Genomic DNA, 19817 nt, shown 5'->3' on the forward strand with positions numbered 1-19817 from the left:
ATACAGACGACATAGTTCAGCACCTGAATTTGACTGAACCACGAAAATGGACCCGCAGGGGTTTTCCGGTTTGGTTGTTGTATAAATATTACTGTGCATTCTCAACATTTCGTTGCCTGTTTTCGCCTATTTTTGCTTTGGCACCACAGCGCCACTTACAGGCCTGGCATACATTTTGCAGTGTTTTCATGCATTCGTGTGGTCAATCACATTTATTTTACATCTCCGTCTTTACGTCAAACGTTCTGGAAAATATTAGCGTTTCGTGTTCGTTTTGACTTCGTGTGGACGGGGCCTAATACAATCTACGCATAGCTACTATCTATTACCTTACAGAATAAACAAGAGTCAAGTCAAACTGAAGTTTCAGCCGACTTCCATCTTCTTTAGCCCAATGGTCTGCCTCAATGAGATGGACCACAAGTGAAGCCATAGGCTCAATCCGAAAACCTGAAATTGGTAAGGACACTTCAGTCACAGTAGAAGTTAATCCACTGTTGCTATCATGAATGCTATCTGTACAGTGCTGACTGTTAGGAGGTGCTACGAAAGGAAAACAGTATGCTTCCTGGTGTCATTGAGTTAGCATAGGGACCTGCTAATGTCCCTAGCTGCCAGTTGCCAACAATCCTTTGCTTGTATAAGCACAGCCCACCTCACAGAGTTGAAGAAAAATAAATTATTTTGCGATATGTAAGCTGTTTCTCAATTCACAAGTACACCCTTGACAAGAACACATGAAGTATGGGAGAACAGGAGCATTCATAACAAATCTGTTTTCCTCGGAACAGAGGCATGCTCGTAAAATCACAACATGTAAGGCAAACCTGGACCTGCATTTCATCTCCTTTTATTTATCATCTTTAGATAATAATAATTTATTACTTTTTCATTTAGTGGGGGAATAATGCATAACACAGTCAGATAAACACAAAACAAATAAATGTTTTTCCAAACAAAAAAGAATCACCATCCGAGCAAGCGGTAGTTCACACGACTACTCCATGAGAGGGCTGCTGCAGATGGCGTAACTTTAGCCCTGGCTGAGGTTAGCCTTTGAGGTCCGCTGGTTAACCACGTCCACTCAACATCTGAAATTTTTCGGAAGGTGATTTTGCCCTACATATGGTGAAGCCTGAGAGTATATTTTTCCCAAATCTCATCTCAAATGATCTAAAAATGTAGTTTTGTAGAACAACGTCAACAGAAAAGTAAACTTTTTACTCTGTGAGTGCTCCGCATTAAGCTGCTGCCGCCGTGGTGCATGCTGGGACAGCTGTCAGTCTTGAGAAAGCACAAGTCTTCTCTGATGCATGCTTGGTAAAGAGGGAGGACCAAGAACAACATCAAGGGATTTTGTCCACTCTCAGTCTTGTTTTCTTGTTAATTGGAACAGTGCTGTGACTGAAACTGAAGACGTTTCATGAGCACATGAGAACGCACAAGAACGCATATTGAGAAACGGCTGTACTGTGTGTGTCAAGTTGTGTGGAGGTTTTTGAAGGACCCAAATGCAGAGACGGAAGCAGAGGTGGTTTCTTGCAGATTTAATAAGGACTAGTGTCAACAGAAGCATAAATAAAAAAAAAAAATTATTTAAATTATCACCGAACAAAGGAACAGATGAAAATGTGAACACATAGTTCAAGGAGGGAATGAAGGAATGAAGAGAATCCAAACAGTAACTGCAAAGGAGGAATATAAATGCCAAACAGAACAAAGAATGGGGTAATCAACTGATTGGGAGCAGGTGTGGTCAGAAGGATCTAGAAGGGAGCAAGGGGAAAGGAGAATGGCACAAGGGGGAAATAGTGTAAACAAGAAATACATAAGAACTCAACTACAACCAGAAAAACAAAAAGAATGTCAAAAATGGGAAATTAAGCCAATTAAACACAGAATGACATAAATGAATGTCTAAGTGAAAAAAAGAAAGCATAAACATAACCAAAAAGTGCAGAATCATAACAGTGTGTGACACAGGGGTAGAGCAGGGAATATTAGCCCGAACCCGACGGGACCCGAGAGGTCCTGCCGGGTTCGGGCGGGTTCGGGCTGTACTTTTTATTATTTCATTCGGGCCGGGCCGGGCTCTGGCTTTAAACCGTTATATGCGCGGCAAATAAATGATCATGTGATAACGTTCGATCTATACGCGATGAATGCAAATGAATGCAAAATGGATGTTACAGAAGTGAAACGGAGATTAGCCCTTAATGCGCACAATTGAAAAATGTCGGGCTGCAAACGGGTCGGGCTCTACGAAGCTGTCAATCATAACGGGCCGGGTCGGGCACGGGCCTGTTTCTTTCGGACTCGGGTCAGTTTCGGGCTGACTTTCAAGGCCCGTTTCATGCTCTACACAGGGGAATTACTTCACCCTCATATGTTTTGGGTTTGGTAATGGAGGGCTTTAGTAACAACATTTGTGTAAGTTCGTTTTTTATAGTTATTTTCCGTAGTATCAATTTGGGCAGCATCATTCATCTGTGTGTCTGCGGCATTATGATGTCTGTAAGGCTGAAAGCTGTCTGAATCGGCTCTATCCAATTACCTAAAATTGCAGCTCCTACATCTTGTTCCTAGCTCCTATTTCTGCACCTTTTGCACGGTAAAAAGTAGGGATGCACAATATTGGGATTTTGGCCGATATCCGATATGCCGATATTTTAAGACTCATGTAGCCGATAACCGATATCGATACTGATGTTAAAACTGGATAAAAATAAGTAGTCATTGAAAATAGCAGTTTTGTTATCCATTTCTGACACTTAATTAATATACTCAAATATATTTTCATATGCTGATATCAAATAGATTTTTAAAAAAGCGGTATCGATCTATTTTACTTTCAAAATCTCGTGAAATTTCATCGTTCCGTTACAAACTCTCGAGATATTTTGCAAATTCTTGTGAGATTTTGTTAGTAAAATAGGTCGATACCGCGTCAATATATCAACATATAAAAATATGGCAAAAGTTCATGAATTTTCGGGGTATTTCGTAGCATAACAATGATATATAGCAATATTTCATTAGTAAATGAGATTGCTATGGTGTTTTTAAATGGCAATATATCAGCATATGAAGATATTGTGATATTTTAATGTATCAATATTTTTTCCCTTCGTCTTTAGAAGGTTTTAAGTCTGTAAAAAAGAAGTTTTTGAGGAAGAAGAAGAAGTAGTATTTTTTTTTTTTAGACTTTAGAAACTCAGAAGCTGATCAAATATCGGGTTAAATATCGGTGGGGTGGCCGATGTCCGATATTCAGTTTTAAGGCTGATAAAGGCCGATACCGATAGGGGGCCGATTATATTGTGCATCCCTAGTAAAAAGTAAGAACACTATCCAAGGTAGGCAAAGAGATCTGAACAACTTTGCTGAATCCAGGCAGCCTTACAGACCTCATTGTGCAGCAGATGCCTTAGATGACGGTTAAAAGGACACAGGTTTTTAAAAATGTTCAACTTCTAATACCTAAACCGGTGTGCATTTGAATTCAACCCAACAGTGATTCCTTCAATCAGATCTGGTGCAAAAAGATGTATTCAGAGAACATCCAATTACAAAATAGAGTGAGCCTGTGTAAACAGAATGGCTAAAATGAAAACCTAAAAAGACAGGGACATTAAAAAACAGCAAGGGGATTTAAAACATTAATCAAAGAAGCAGCAAAGATGCATCATGACTATCTATAAGGAGCTGCAGATATCCACAGCTTAAACAGGAGATTTTGTTGACAGAACATTTGCTAGTTCGGCACCCAGAGGAAAGGTGGCAAGAAGCCACTGTTGAAAGAAAGCCAAAATAAGTACTGTTTAAAGATTCCTACTAGCAATACAGGGGAGATGATAAATATGTGGAGGAAAAAGAATTCCACATATTTGGTCAGCTGAAATGGTTGGCCTATATGCAGATACATGTGGTGGAGAATTAACACAGTGTATCACTGTAAACTACCACCCCTACACTAAAATATGTATTATGCCTTGAGGATGTTTCTTTCTACACGAGGGAAAGAGAAGCTGTTCAGAGTTGATGGGAACATGAATGGGAGATAATAAGAAAAATACTTTTAGTGGTTGCACAACAGTTATGACTGGATTTTATGTTTGCTCACCAACGGGAAAACAACACCAAACAGTAATATGACTTTGTATATCATGTGTAAATCATGTGTTCTAAGTCAAATTGGGAATCTGTAGCAGAATTTGAAAAATTATATTCTCAGTTGCTCTGCTCTTCATCCAGTCTGACTGGACATTTTAGATGCGCTTAAAGTTTAATCACTAGTTAGGAGAACTGGCATAGACAAAAGTACTTTAGCTTTACCTAAAGACAAACCATGTACTTTTTTTTCAGGTTTTTTCATTGTCATTACACTGTCATAAGTACAGAGCAACAAAAAGAACTTTCTACATTTAACCCATCCTCTTGGGGAGCAGTGTGCTGCCATTGTGCAGTGTGGGGTTAAGGGTTTTGCTCAGGGACCCAGAGTGGCAGTCTGTGGGAGTGGGGCTTAAACTCAGAACCTCTGGATTCCAAGCGCAATGCCCCTAACCACTAGGCCGTCACTCCCATGTGGCCACCCAATTCCAAATAATAACCAACAATTTTGTATTTGAATTTTGTAGATATAAAAAAGTAAAATGTTGTAATTTTCAGTACATGCAACTGGCGACTGTTCAGCCCTCTCCCCGGGGGAAGGGAAACAACTGTTTGAAGCTCTCCCCCTGGGGTCTCGGGTTCTGTCTGTGGGATCCGGGTGCGCTGACAATATTAGCAAGCTTGATCTAAGAGTGTGATCAAAGCTGGTTCATTCTGCCTGACCGATTTCTACAGGATTAAGGATTAGGGAGATGGGAAGCTGGGAGAGAAGCAACCCTGAGGAGACTAAAAGGGATGGTGAAGGTTACGACTGAATCAGAAAGGGATAGAGAAATCTTGAGGAGGACGCAGGGGTCAAAAGAGAGTAACATAGGCCGCTTTGAGAAAGAAGTGGAAGCAAAAGTAAGTGCTGCTTAATTGTATCCTTAGGTTATTTAACAGACAAGGCTTTGCGGCTGCTGAAGTCTGACACATAGCTTCAGGAATCCCCCTGCTGTGCTTTAATAATAAAATAAGTTCAGCAGCTCATAGGTACTCCGTGTTTAATAACTTAATGGGGTTGAATTTGCTTTCATTTACAAGCTGCTTTAGTTTTACAGAGAGGAACAGCTGAACAGCTAACATAAACGAGGTCTGTGTTTACTTTCATATAAAGTATCTTTGAAGTTTTGTGATATGAGTAGTTTTCAGACTCGTCTCACAGTCATAGGAAATGTTCATTGATGGGTGGAAAGTGACCTTTAATGTAAACGACCAAAAATAAAAGTCAGAGGCCTGTTTACCAAACATTAGAGGAGTTTTGAGAACCTTTCAAGGCAAAAACTGGTTTTCAAAGGCCAAACTCAGTTGTCAGTTTATTATACTGAAAGAAAAAAATAAAAAGTGATAGATAGTACTAGGAGTCAGTCACTGTGGTTGACTCCTAGCACTATCTACCAAAGGTTTGGCATAAACTTTATTTCCTCCGCTCTGTGTTCTTCTTTGCTTGAGAGTTGACTTTCAAACTATTTCAGAATCCAAAATTTGTTTTCAGCAGAGAGCCTGTACCTGACAGGTGAGAGCAGTCTAATTTTTTGCATCAACAAGATCTATCACTTTCTTGGTTAATGATAAGAAGCCACACCTTAATTACATCCTGTTATATATATTTATTTGTCAAGAAAATCATCAGTTTTCACCCTCTAGTGTTTCAAACAAGAAATTGGGAGCCATGTATATTATAGGGCAATATTTTAAAGAAGCTATGCTGCAAAGACTAACTCAAAAAGGTGCCTTTTAAAATCACATATGTGCATTAAAAAAACAAGATAAATGGCAACTAAGATTTATTTGTTTAATATTGTCAAAATGTTTTGTTTTTTAGCAAAGAAACTTGATGAAATCTGTGATTTAACATAATTAAATGGAATATTGCCTTTATGTGTGCTTGTGAAGTATCCAGCTAAAATACTCCTGAACAAAATGTAAAATAGATATGTTTTTCTTATTAAGTGCCTTAAGTGGTCATTAGGCACTATACATCAATAAAATCAGTCAATAAAAAATACTTTATTAATTCCAAATGGTAATGTAAATGTTTCAACTCATTTTATTGGGGTTTCTTAAATAAGTTGTTGTGAATGTAAACAGCACATTAATAACGACATATGCAGTGTCTTGCAGCAAAAACGTAAGGGGTTATGTTTGTTTATTATTTAACTATTCTCTATTATGTTATTCTTATACACTTTTCTAAGGTCCAGATTTCTGTGACCATTGTTTTTTTCTGTAATTGTTTTACTGCTGTAAACACCAGAATTTATTTCCCTCATTGTGGGACAATACAGGGATTTTTTATTCTATTCTATTTTCTATTCTATACTAGATGAAATAAACTGACAATTTCTACATGACTAGCTACTGACAATAAAACCAGTCAAGCAAAATAGCAGCTCGACCCCTCACCCATTTGCAGTTAAATATACACAAACATACCTGTACTATAAACAAAATGTTATCATACCTACAACTCAGAAACTGTGCAAAGTGGATAGCTACCTTTCATGTCCAAGTATAAATTCCCACCTAATGATTTCCCCTCCGATCTTTGAGGCACCTCGTCCAAGGTCTGACGTTCCAAAGAGAAATGTCAACAACTAAAGACACTAAGTTGACAAAGCTAGGTCATATAGGGTAAATGCTTCTGAATACATTTTTTATGGTTTGTTTTGAGTATTATTAAAGTTACTGTTATAGCAACCCTTTTAAATTTACCTTAGAATTCTAGTGTTGTTTATAGTTATAGGGATGTGGTAGATTTGTATATGTGATTCAGAGTACTGAAGTTTCAGTCACTCTGTTTTGGGAGTCGTTACTTCTGCATTCAGACTTGAACAAAACTGGGATCTGTGGTATCAAATCTCCCTAAAGAAGAACTTAGTGGAAAAGAATAAAAAGTAAACAAGATTGTGGCAGGGAAAGAATCACAGGCCCAAATTACCACCTGCTTTCCAAATATTTAAAAAAAGGTCCAGATGAAAGGTCAGTGTGAGGCAAGGTGCTTACTCCCACCAGATGTGTACTTGCTCTGGCCTTCAGCCGATTAATTATCTCGTAGTTTATGACACTAGGGTCGGTGTTCAGGCAATTGCATTACACCACAGTTCGAGCAATCTGCTGGACCGTCTATTTGAGTATGTTCGGTAAAATAAATAAGGGAGGAGACTCTTTACACACTGGTGGTATGTGAAGGGAAAGAGGAACTGATCGTTATGTTCTCTCAGTTCCTTCATTCAGGTAGATATATTTAATTTAAGATGAAATACAATGGTAAGGCACTCTGGAGGGGGAACCACCCCTTAGTATGCTGCCCTATTTGCTCGAGCCTCTATCATTTCCTGGGTATAGCCAATAGCAATAAAGGAAGTGGTCCCACTGTCACAGAAACAGTTGGCACGGAAACAGCACATTACACCATCATCCAATCCCCCTCCCATTCCTTTGTCGTCATGCCTGCCCTCCCTCCCTCCCTGTGTCCTGCCTCCTCTCTCTGTCCTGCATGTTTTTCACTCATCAATGAAATCACAACCAAACCTGCTGCAGGCCCCGTCATGAAAAATATGACACCCTCAAGAAAGAGACGGCGGTTTCATTTCAGCCAAACTGTTAATGTGCACAGGCTTTCCCTCAACCAGAATCAGAGCTGAAACGAAGATGCTGAAGCCATCAAAGTGTGTTTTCCCCCTCGTCTCTGTCACTCTCATGATTTAATCCTGACCTCTTCTCTCTCACTCTCTCTTTCTCTCCCTCTCTCTGACTCCTCCCTCTGTTTCTGCCCTGCACTCCCTCTCTCTGCCTCTCTGTCTTCAACACACTCAAACACACACCCTCCACCCCCATTGCTGCAGTGTCTCAACTGCCTTGGAGCAAGCAAAAGAGGATACAGAACACAGACGGTTATAAGACAGAGGAAGAGGGCTGCTGAAAGACACACACACACACACACACACACAGAGAGAGAGAGAGAGAGAGAGAGGGAGAGAGAGAGAGAGAGGTGTACTTTTTGTGTGTACTGAATATGAGGACGACAAGAAGATGGAGCAGAAGCACTGAAGGTGGATTGCACTGAGCCTTTTCTCTTCTTGCAAGGCTTGTCTGCAGTATCCTTTTGTAAACGGATGCCAGCTTGAGTTGACGGTAAGCAAAGCTCAATGTGCCATTTTCTCTTATCTACCCCATGGGATCTCACTGTGGCCATTCTGTTGAAGCAAAATAATGAAATGGTTGAAGAGATATTCAGAGATGGCACCAAGGCAGGAAGGCAGGCTGGCTGGCCAATCCCCTCCTCCACCCTCCAAGCTCAGTGCCAATGGACGCTGCTATCTTACATTACAATTTGACTCATAATCTCCCTGCAGCATCTTTGATTCTTATAGAATGCTTTAATAGGGATACAGTGATTAGTTTATATAATATTGTATGTAGGACAAGTGGAGGATGCAGTAAAGATGTGTGCATGTGTGTGCGTGTGTGCGAGGATGTGATCAGTCCAGGCCATAAGCTGTACAAACAGTGGGGTGGGGTGGAGGTGGGGGGTAGGAGGGTAAACCCGCCATCACACAATCAGGTGTTCAGCACAACTGGGCTTTACCAGATAACAAAGGTGCACTATTTTCGAGCTGTTTGGCATAAGATGACAAATTCCAGGCCCTGAAATATCTGCAGGATTTTGCAAGTGCAGCTCGGCGTTTGCTTTTGCAGGGAGTAAAATTTCATCGATGAATAATAATCTCCTCCTAGAACCAGATTCCATGTGGTTTACTTTTGTCCAGCTGTTAATAGACCTACTGTAAATCCTGTGCTTTACAAGAGCTTTGGTGTATTTTATTTTTAGTGGGGGGGGGTTGTGATTTATTGTGTGGCACCAGAAGAACATGTGTGTTTGTGTACACTGTGTGTGCGTGTGTTTGCGTTACACGTTCGAAAAAAAGCAAGAGAGGGTGAAAAAAGAGAGAGCTTGTGCAAGGGAGCGGTTGAGGGGCTGGAGGGGAGGGGGGTAACAGTAGGGAGGCAGATGGGGCAGAGGTTGATGCAGCAGAGAGCAAGAGGGAGAAAAGAAGGAAAGCGAAGATTTGGCACATATTGAAAAGATGAGAAGGCGAGGTAGGAGGGTGTGGGGAGGGGGAGAAAGGTGGAGGATTGGTTGTGATAATTTTAAGGTGATGAAAAGACGGCGTTGCTGAGCATGTGACACAGAAAGAACACGAAATGAGTTGGCGAGAGATCCATCCACCTGAGGCGAACTAAGGCCCCGAGGCATCCATGAATCAAGACAATGATCGAGGAATACACAACCTAATTCAATGAGTCCATCAAATCTGAGATACTGGACACCTGTACAGAGGCTCCTGGGATACTGTTGATTAGGAGAAAACTGGGACTTGACAGGAATATTAATCATCTAGGTAAAATCCATAGGTCTGATTAAAAAAAGAGTCTTGGGACCAAGACTGGCAACCAAAGTATTTTAATGTTCAACAAGGTAAAGCTAGCCATGATGTTACAGTTTAAAGTCATTTTATTGTTGAGATAAAAAGTAAGTGGCGATAAAGCTATTTTTATATTTTTAGCTGTATGGAGAAAAAGAATGTGATGCTGACACTTTTCAAACTTCAGTCATTTTGTACAAAGTTATTAAATTAGCATTTTTTGGCATAAAGTAACTCCGAATGTCACTTTGGATTCAATACTTGGTTAAAAAAGTTAATTGCATGCAAATTCTGCATTCCAATAATGTTTTGGGCATCTTAGATGAACTTTCATTGCCCTTGATACCAAAACTTGACAATTTTTAGTAGCTATGATTATGAAGCTCACAAGCAGTGATGAGGTCATTATGATGTAGTGAAAGAAAACAAAAGGTTACATAAATGTGGGTAAATCAAATTTAATATTGTAGTCACAATTTTAAGGAGCAGTTTTGAAATGAAATGTTTTTTCAGATATTGGAGAACGCTACTACAGAATAATTTCTTCCTTAAAAAAAGGAGAAATTTTGGCTTTTTACCATTGGTGCGATATGGAAACTAAAGGAACCCTGTTTATAATTCTTACCAAAGTAACAATGCTTTGAAACTACATTTGGCAACCTAAAAGGTTTGTATTTGATTAAAGATTTTAGAGAAAATATCTGTCTGGTGCAGATGCTTATTCCTTCAAGGTTTTAGATGGACTAGTCTCAATCTCAAGTAGTCATTTGGCAAAATGCAGGAAAACCCCTATCAGGCTACCAGTTCATCAGGCAACACAGAGAGACACAAAAGACATGTATTTGCACGCTCAATCCTAAGTTTAACTTAGAGATAAGAAAAATAAGTTAACATGGATGTTTTATTACTCTGGGACATTCTATAGAAAACTATAGTAACAGCATGTAGAACCTAAACAGGACTGAAAACCATCACATGTCAATAAGGTAAACCACTGGACCATTGTGAACACCCACAAGTAGATCATGGTATACATTTATTTTTTGAATATTTGTGTTGATATTGTGAGACTAAAAACCATAGCATTTTTACTCAAGGTTATCATAGCATTTAAATCTCACACCAGCCAATGTCTAGTGGAGGCTTTTTATATCAATCTTCCTTGTAGAGAAAACCTACACTGACAGTACAAAGCTTTTGATATCCAAAACACTGTTTGCTTCAGCTGCCAGTGGATCACACAATAAGATCATTTTTGCTTTTGATGCACACTAAATACAATAGCATGTCAGTGCACTTTTGAAGAAAAAAAAAAATACATAACTGAGGTCAAGTATATTATTAATGTAGTCCCCTTCTTGGAAATATTTGCAAAATTAATTCCAAAGGTCATTTTCAGTGCCATCATATAAAGGATGTTGTGGCCACATCAGTTACTGGAATAAACGCACAGTCTGTGGGCTGAAACACAGCAGCCAGAATATACACTGGCCTGTCAATGTTGTCTGTTTAGCATGCAAACAATCTTTTTTGTCCTTGATATTTTTATTGGGCTGCAGGGTGGGGCAGTTTTGTGCACTGTTGCCTTGCAGCAAGAAGGTTCTGGGTTTGATTCCCGGCCCAGGGACCTTTTTGCACGGAGTTTGCATATTTTAACCGAGCATGCTTGGGTTCTCTCCGGGTACTCCGGCTTCCTCTAAATTGTCCTTAGGTGTGTGTGTGCATGGTTGTATGTCTCTGTGTGTCTCTTTGTTGCCCTAGGAAACACTGGCAACCTGTTCAGGGTCCATCGCAGGACAACATCTATAAAGTTATTTTTTTTAATTTAGTGTAAGTTTATAAAAAAGTTGAGCACTCAAAGGCCAACAGCTATTTTGTCAGTTCTTCATTTTCGTTAATTTTACAGTTTTTAAAAATGACTCATAATGGAAATTTTTACTTTCATGTTTTCACTTTCACTTAGCTTTAATTTTTCGTATATATTAGGTACTTTTCTTAGATGAACAAAGTCAGTTTTCCTAGTTAGAATTAGTGTGAGATGCTATGGCATGACCCTGTGGACGCTCAGTTTTATTTTTTTTTTACCTACCGTATTAATGAAAATTGGAGTTTTTCTTTGAAAATGACTTTACTGTTGAGGCGACTCCATTTCAAATCCAACAAACAGTGGAATTGGCTAATTTCCTGCATTTTTTTAACTGCCATTACACTGCCACTAGTACAGAGCAACAAAATAAACTGTCTGCGTTTAAGGCATCCCCTTGGGGAGCAGTGGGCTGCCATTGTAAGACACCGGGGAGCAGTGTGGGGTTAAGGGTCTTTGCCAGAGTGGCAGTCCGTGGGACTAGGGCGTGAACTCATTCCAAGCGCAATGCCCCAACCACTAGGCCGCCACTCTCCAAAGCAGGCATCAGCAGGCATCTTGCCTAATGACCCACACTGGCAGCTCATTTTCCCCAGCTGGGATACAAACCCAGGCCTCCTGTTTGCAGGATGGGTGACCTACCATTTGAGCTAGCCAGCCGCTAATTGCTGTGTTGCTAACTACTTTTAGCGTTAAAACATCGCAAGCACAGTATGTACATATTTTTCATTAATACACATGAATGGAGAAGGTTCATAGCACGTGTTAGCGTGAAGCACTTACGCTACTTTCTAGAGTACTAGAGAGAAATATTAGCTTGTTTTGTAGGTAGTAGCAGCATTTTTTCCAGTGCAGTCTATTGATGAAAGTTGGAGTGCACGCATAAAAATCGTGCATGTCTGGATGTCAGTGTTGTACTCCACTGCAGTGATACATAGAGAACTAAATCCTGGAAGTTCAAGATGATGTAGTGTTATTCAAATTAAATAGATAACAAGATACATTAGTTGAGTGTATTTTTTTTTTTTTACTTATGAAAAAACAACACAAATCTATTTTATACAAGAATGATAACCTAGATTCCTTTCTGCTTATAGATTTTGTATGTCTAGGGGGCTGGAGGGGCCTTGGGCTCTTCAATATATGTAAAGGGACACACTTGCCTGGATGCTACATTGCTAAAATCTGCTAAATAGGGGTTTATCTGAGTGTACTTTAGGCTTTTACTCTGGTAATTTATTTCTCTACAAAATTAAAGTGAAATCACATTTTCTACAGGTCTAACAGCATTTTACAATAATAACTTAACGTAAACTAATACCAAGCAAACAATTAATAAAAAAAAAAAACTCTACTGGCAGCTCCATGTCAACTGTACAAAAAATGACAGATGGATGACAATAACAATAACAATAATAATAATAATAATAATAATAATGATAATAATAATAATAATAATAATAATAATAATAATAATAATAATAATAATAATAATAATAATAATAATAATAATAATAATAAAATAACTTTACACAAAAGGTAATGATCTTTGGGAATTTGATTCCTTTTTTGCAACAATGTTTCTTGGCAGTAAATCGTAAACCCTTTGAAATCCCCCTGCAGCATTTGAGAAAATTGCAATCATATACTGAGCAGCAGAGTTGAATATGCATCGAGCTTATGAAAACATGCTAGCTCCTTTCCATCAATACCAAAATGGTTTTGGTGCAGGCAGGTTCAAGGTTTGGGATTGCATCTTCTTTACTGGATAAAGGCAAGGCGCATCATGTGTGTAACCAATCTTTGGGTAGAAAGAATAGAAAAAAAAAATAAGATCCAGCAAAACGTGGCAATCCCATACTTCCTCTTTTCCAGATTAAATTCTAATTTCCTAAACCTTAATGGTCCTTCCTATATAACTATTAGACACGTCCTCCATTCATGGGTGTGCAGAGGATGGAATTGCTTAATTTCACTCATGAACTCAACTTTATTGTATGAGAATCAGCTTGCGCAAGTTCATTAAAGCACAATTTGAGTTTCTGACTTTGATACATGCTGGTTGAGAAATTAGATATCGTCTCATAGCAGTGTGTAAACAAGCCGATGACTTTAAGGAAATATCAGGCTGCTGGTAGTGTATGGTACTCTCAAGCACTACTTATAAAAATACTATTTTTTTTTAAAGTAATAAACTATTAAATTGCAGGCATCTCATATTTTTTTAATCTAATTATCCTATCCAATAAATGACTCCTGATTTTAGTCATTAGTTAGGTATGTGTAACTAACAGAGGGCGTAGTAATTTTCTCATGAATGCAGCTGCCTTTTCCTCGCTTATATGACAGCAATTACTGCTAAAAAGGAAAACCTGACCAAGTGCAGATTTCTTTACTTAGAATGTGTATACATTATAAGTCCTGAGTGACCACAAAAGTCAACTGGATGTTTTAGACTTCGCTTCATGAGGGTTTATGAAACCTGTCACCATGTCGTGATAGATTCTATCTGAAGCTCTTGCAAGCAAAAGTGAAGAAACAGGCAGTACACAAACAACCGTTACTCCACAACAATCAGCAAATTTCTCGTCTTTCTGTTACACTGGTATTATACAGCATGTTGCAATTCTGGTGTGTCAAACCATATGCTGAGTTGACCTCATTTCACCACTTTTGTTACTTGCAAACCCATTAAACTCTGAGACATAATCACAACTGACAGACTTGGGTTTTTGAACTGGCAGTAGCTTGTTGGGGAAACAATTCCTGTACAGAGGAGTTTAATGTCACAGACCAGTGCATTTGGGGCCTTTTTTTACCTCGTAGGTGAGCAAACCAGCAGCTTGGACAATTAAGCTGAGTTCTATTACAGTTAAGTGCCAGGGGGCCAAAGCTTAGTTCCCTCTGCAACCTACTTAATAAAATGATTAATCTGAGATGTCATTTTTTTCCTCAGGAGGAAGGGGCAGAATTATCTCAGGAATCTTTGACATTTCTCTAAGAATAGAATTATGTTAAAGCTGATTTTCAGAACAAATGAATCATTCAAACTTCAAAACCCAGAGAGGATTGTTATTACTTAGAGTGATATGGCAGCCCTTTGCTCTGATATAGCTGTCTCAGCATCTGTGTTTGTTTTGAGTCTCTAATCCCAGCCAGTACAGGGACAAAGTCTCATTTTCAGAAATGGCTGTCACATGTTTTAGTACGCAGTGTTATAGCAAAACTCTAAGAGTTAAATTTGAAACCAATCTTAATGCAATTGGTCCCACTCTGAATTAGGGTAGAGTTAACTGTCCACATAGTGTATATCTTACTCCATTTGTTGTTGTGATAATTCTAAAAGAGTCAACATACTTTGAAACGACATATTTAACACTGGAATTTGCTTTTTAGGTTAGTGAAGAAGTGAACATTTTTGTGAAATCAGGCTAAGCTCATAAATACTGTTCAAAAATCGTAGCCATTACATAAAAAATGCTTTGAGATGTCCCTTTCATGCTCTGCAACTAACCACAGCAAACATGTGAAAGTGTTTGCCTGCCTAAAGTGAGACAGATATATAATTGCTTGACCGATATTATGCAAATGCTATAGTGGAGAACTGAGAATCACTGAACACACCCCCCATATGAGGAAGCATATTGGTAGCAGCATCATGATGGTCAGAGATGGGTGGTTACTAGTTACATCTTCTCCGTTACATTTACTTTACATTTTGAAAGAAAGAAAAAAATACTTTTAGGAGCATTTTTACTGAGCCTTACATTATACTTTTACCTGAGTAATATTGGTTTAGTATTGGTACTCGTACTTAAGTAAAATCTTTGACTACTGTAAAATCTTTTGACTACTTTATGAGTAATTTGAACTATTCCAAGATCAGGTAAACATACAGTAAACGGTAAAAAATCAGTTAAGTTCTTTACACTGTCCTAACATATATACAGTTCACCCTAAGGATTGGTTTGTTAAGTTTTGTGTAGAAAAATATTGGATTCAGTAAAAATATTTCTTAGTCATGAATTTGTTCTTTTATATTTAACATTTAATTTAATCCTCAGGCAGTTGAGTCTTTAAAATTCCCGAACTTGCTCATAAACTCTGTCTGTCTGCATCATTTCTAAACATTAAATAAGGTCTTTGTATCTTTGTATACTCAATACTTAAGTAGCTTTTTTTTTTTTTCAAAGTAGTTTTTAACTTTTACTGAGGTAATTTATTGGATGACAAATTTTTATTTTCTTTATTTTTCTGGGTACTCTACGCAACTCTGATGATGGTATTGGTATGGTTTTTCCAGGAACAGGAAAGCCTGTCAAATGCTGCTCTTCCACCAGCTTCAGTTGGCCTGGCTCTACTTCGGCCCACCAGTTTTTTAATGTTTCTTTTACTGCTTTTTCAAAACAGGTAATGGCTGTTTTTATCCCTACTCATCTCTGATTATACCAACTCCTGAGCAGGGCTGAAAACACCCAGTACCAATACTGAAAAAGCAGAAATGAAAATGTCTGAAAAAGACTGAGTTGAACTTCCCATTTGAAAACAGTTTTAAAAAAGCAGTTGAGGCAATGATACAACAGTTTGGATCAAAGTCATGTGTTAGAACACCCATGTCAAAGTATAGAGTTATACCAAGTTAGAGTTTTTGGCCTGAGAATGGAAGCTTATACAGATATAGTTTCTATACAATAGTAAGACTGACTATTGGGCGTCGAAAAACAAAAAAAAAAGAACACTATCGAGATGCATTTCAAAACTGTAACTGAAATGACAGGAGATTCTATTAGGTACTTGCTTGGTGAAAGCAAATGTGATACCAACTTTTTTGTATTTGTATTTATAAATAATGTGGAAATCTCTCTTTGAAAAAATGAACACTTTTACAAGCCAGTATAACGGCTAAGCCTCCATGAAGAGGACCGTCTGTTGAATCAAACTAAATCTTACGACGGGCGATGGGTGGGGGCTGTTTCGACGAGCGAGGATTAGGTTATCTTTTAGTGTTACATAAAAACAACATGGGCTCAGTTCATCCCTCCCTGTCTCTTTGCCCTCCTTTCTAATCGTTGTTGATAGTTGCACACAGGGCCCTGTCTGTTTTCCTGTGGCTGGAGAACGAGAGGGCCTTACTTCTAGCTCTCAAATCTGAGTGATGAGAGGGCAGAGCAGAGGGGACTAACAGTGAAACTTTGTGTTCCATTGCACACAAATAACAGCGGTCATATGACAACAAGGCGTTGGTGGAGAGAGAGAGAGGGGGAAGATGAGGGTTAGCTGTGGCCTTTTATACTGGCAAGGTTGGCTTTGGAAAAATTTACCCATAGATCGTTAGATCTATAGGATTTTACATCTCTGTGCATGATTCAGACAAGTGTCTACTCTGGGCAATTTGTAGCACATTTTAAGATTGGTTTATAATAACAGTTTATAAAATTAAAAGGGCTTTTTTTGAGGGCATGCAGGTTTGAGGGGGCTAAGTAGAAATGAGTATTTCACATGGCTGTAGCATTTTGACCTGCTCTTGTTTGCAGAATTGGATTAATTCTCATTGGATGATTATTGGGTATGAAAGGCCTCTTTAGGGTATACCCTCTACACCAGACGTCCTTCAGACGTTTTTTTTTTAGTCTTAATCTGGTCGGTCTGTCATAGTCTTGATTAAGTCTTAAAATCATTATTGAAAATTGGGCTGTGTTTCGTCTGTCTGATTTTGTCCATCTTTAATCCAATAAAAGACATTGAAAAGACGTTGCAAACCTATCTTTTCAATGATCTGAAAATTTACGGCTTTTCTCCTTTAACTTTCATACCAAATGTAGATGTTGTTTGGACATAAATCAGGTCGTCTTTACAATGTTCTTTCAACAAATTTTTGCCCGGTTGGTAGCAACAGCTGTTCAAACAATTTGAAACCAAGAATTTATGTCACTTATCCTAAAACCTTCTTTTTTTTTTCCAAAGCCATATGAGTTCTTCATGTGCTTTGGATCATCAGGTTGCTTTGTCATGTGCATAAACTTAAGATAATGAGTTAATGGCCAAAGATTCTTAACCTAGCCTCATTCTACTGAAATTAGATCTTTTCCATAATAGAGGGAACAGACTCCTTCTAAAGATCCCCTAGAATCAGTAAGTTATCTTTGCCTGATCAAAAAATTTGTTAAATTCCTTAAAAAAAATCTCATAAAAAAAAGAAAAACAAAAACAGTGTAGCAGAATATGCTTTTTTCATAGCATTATTTAATTGGGCTTTTTATGGAAACATCTATTTTTAGCATTTAAACAAATTTTCTTATCTTGTCATCACAGCTCTGATCTAAATCAATTGATGTATTAATCAAAGTTAGGTTATTGCATCCACTTTTTTTCATGTTTTAAATAAAAGATAAACAGATCATGCTTTTGGTTTGAAGAAACCTGGATGTGTCTGCGACCCACAGTTCCCATTTGCTGAAGGAGGCATTTATCTTATCTGTGGAGACACAAATTAATAACTCACTTAAGAATGGGTTGCACTTACTGTAAGATTAGTGACATGTAACTTCAGCCTTTCTGATATACATGATGCAGTTTGTGGCGGGGAAACAGATATGAGTATTCACTTGTCTACCGTGAGCCATCTCATGTCTTCACATCAGATGGGCAGCCCATAGCTCAGCCTGCGCACAAACATGCCATTGTCATCACTGGTCGGCCTTGTGACTCAGTGTGACCCAGTGGATTGTAGAAGAGGGAACACAGACATTGAGATCAGGAGCGTTAAACGGAGCATTATCATGAAAAGCATCTAGCATAAACGGAACCCTCCACCCCCCCCCTCTCCTGACTGATCCACACCCTGTAAACAGCCCACTGTTATTAGGGGGGTAGAACACAGACTGTCATTGTTTGTCTTAGTGTACAAGTAGTGTAGACATGATGCATATCTACAGTACATGATAATCTTCCTTTAAAGTCCCCTCACAGGACAACACATAAAAAAAGCATCTACACATGTTAAGCAAACAGTTAGTTTAACAACATGCAATGTTGTTGGGATCCATAAGAACTTCATAATCAGCTTTACAATTTCCACAAATAAACTAAAGATTTTTGATAAATCAAAAACTTATTTTAAAGATTGTCATTGTGAAATATTTCTTGACTGTAAGCTCGCAGTGGTTCCAAACTGGCTATCACCAGGTTGGAGCAACTTTACCCTAATTCATCATTGCAGAGATTCAACAAGATTTAGGAGTCATTTCCAAGGTGTTTTGCTGCATATTGACATTATAATATCATGCAGTTGAAGCAGATTTGTTGACTGTGCATTGAGGAGGTTAATCTCTGAATGCACTTTACTGGAATGAGACCTTGAAATTGTGGTGGATATTGAAATACAAGAAGCCAGTTTTAGACGATTTAAAATCTGTGTAATGTGCATCATCCTGTTGAAAGTAGCCATTAGAAAAATATGGCAATAAAGGAATGGGCGTGGCCAGCAGCAATTCTCAGCTATGAAGTGGTGTTTAAATTATGTTTAGCTGTTTGTTTAGTTAGAGCTCGAGGTTCGCTAAGAAAATATTTCCAACTCATTACATCCTTGGCAACAGGGTAACAATTATACCTAAAAAGTGGGCTCTGAGGGTATATTTATCTTACTCTTGTCTGAAGGGGATTTTTGACTTCTGAAAAGTTAGTGATGTGATGCAATAGTTGGGTTTAGAAAACATTTTATCCAGTCTCTTTGACTGATTATATATATGTGTACATACACATATAGCTATGTGTGGATATATTTTTAATTTATATTTTTCTCTTTATTATCCTGTGCGGTTGGTTGTGTATATATATATATATATATATATATATATATATATATATATATATATATATATATATATATATATATATATATATATATATATATATATATATATATATATATATATATATATATATATATATATAAAAACTGTAACTGGAGCGTGTAACAAAAGTAATTTCCCTCTGGGATTATTAAAGTATTTCTGATTCTGATATATCAGAATATATATATATATATATATATATATATATATATATATATATATATATATATATATATATATATATATATATATATATATATATATATATATATATATATATATATATATATATACATGTTTAAAGTGCTCTGTAAAGTGCATTAAGATGGCATGTGTTGTGAGTTTATCTCTTCGTCTATCTTCAACTACATCACCTTAGAGTGGAATGAATTAAATAATAAATTTACGAGTGAATGCATGAATAAATAAAGTTATTTCAGACCAACCAGTAAAAAAAAATTACAAATTAAATATGCAAATGTTCAGTTATAAAAAAATAAATAAATTTTAATTGTATAAAGA

The 19817-nt window shown here is 37.7% G+C and overlaps 1 protein-coding gene across 1 annotated transcript in view; it reads left to right on the forward strand.

Moving 5' to 3' along the window:
• Window positions 1-7937: 7937 nt before the first annotated feature.
• gnaz (guanine nucleotide binding protein (G protein), alpha z polypeptide) overlaps window positions 7938-19817 on the forward strand; it is a gene marked incomplete at its 3' end in the record, with an annotated part of 30074 nt that continues 18194 nt past the window's right edge. Inside the window, exon 1 of the mRNA XM_038267674.1 lies at window positions 7938-8286. The remainder of the gene's footprint in view (window positions 8287-19817) is intronic.

This window comes from Cyprinodon tularosa, unplaced genomic scaffold (assembly GCF_016077235.1).
Source record: "Cyprinodon tularosa strain WSP-4 unplaced genomic scaffold, ASM1607723v1 ctg680, whole genome shotgun sequence".
Taxonomy (NCBI): Eukaryota; Metazoa; Chordata; class Actinopteri; order Cyprinodontiformes; family Cyprinodontidae; genus Cyprinodon; species Cyprinodon tularosa.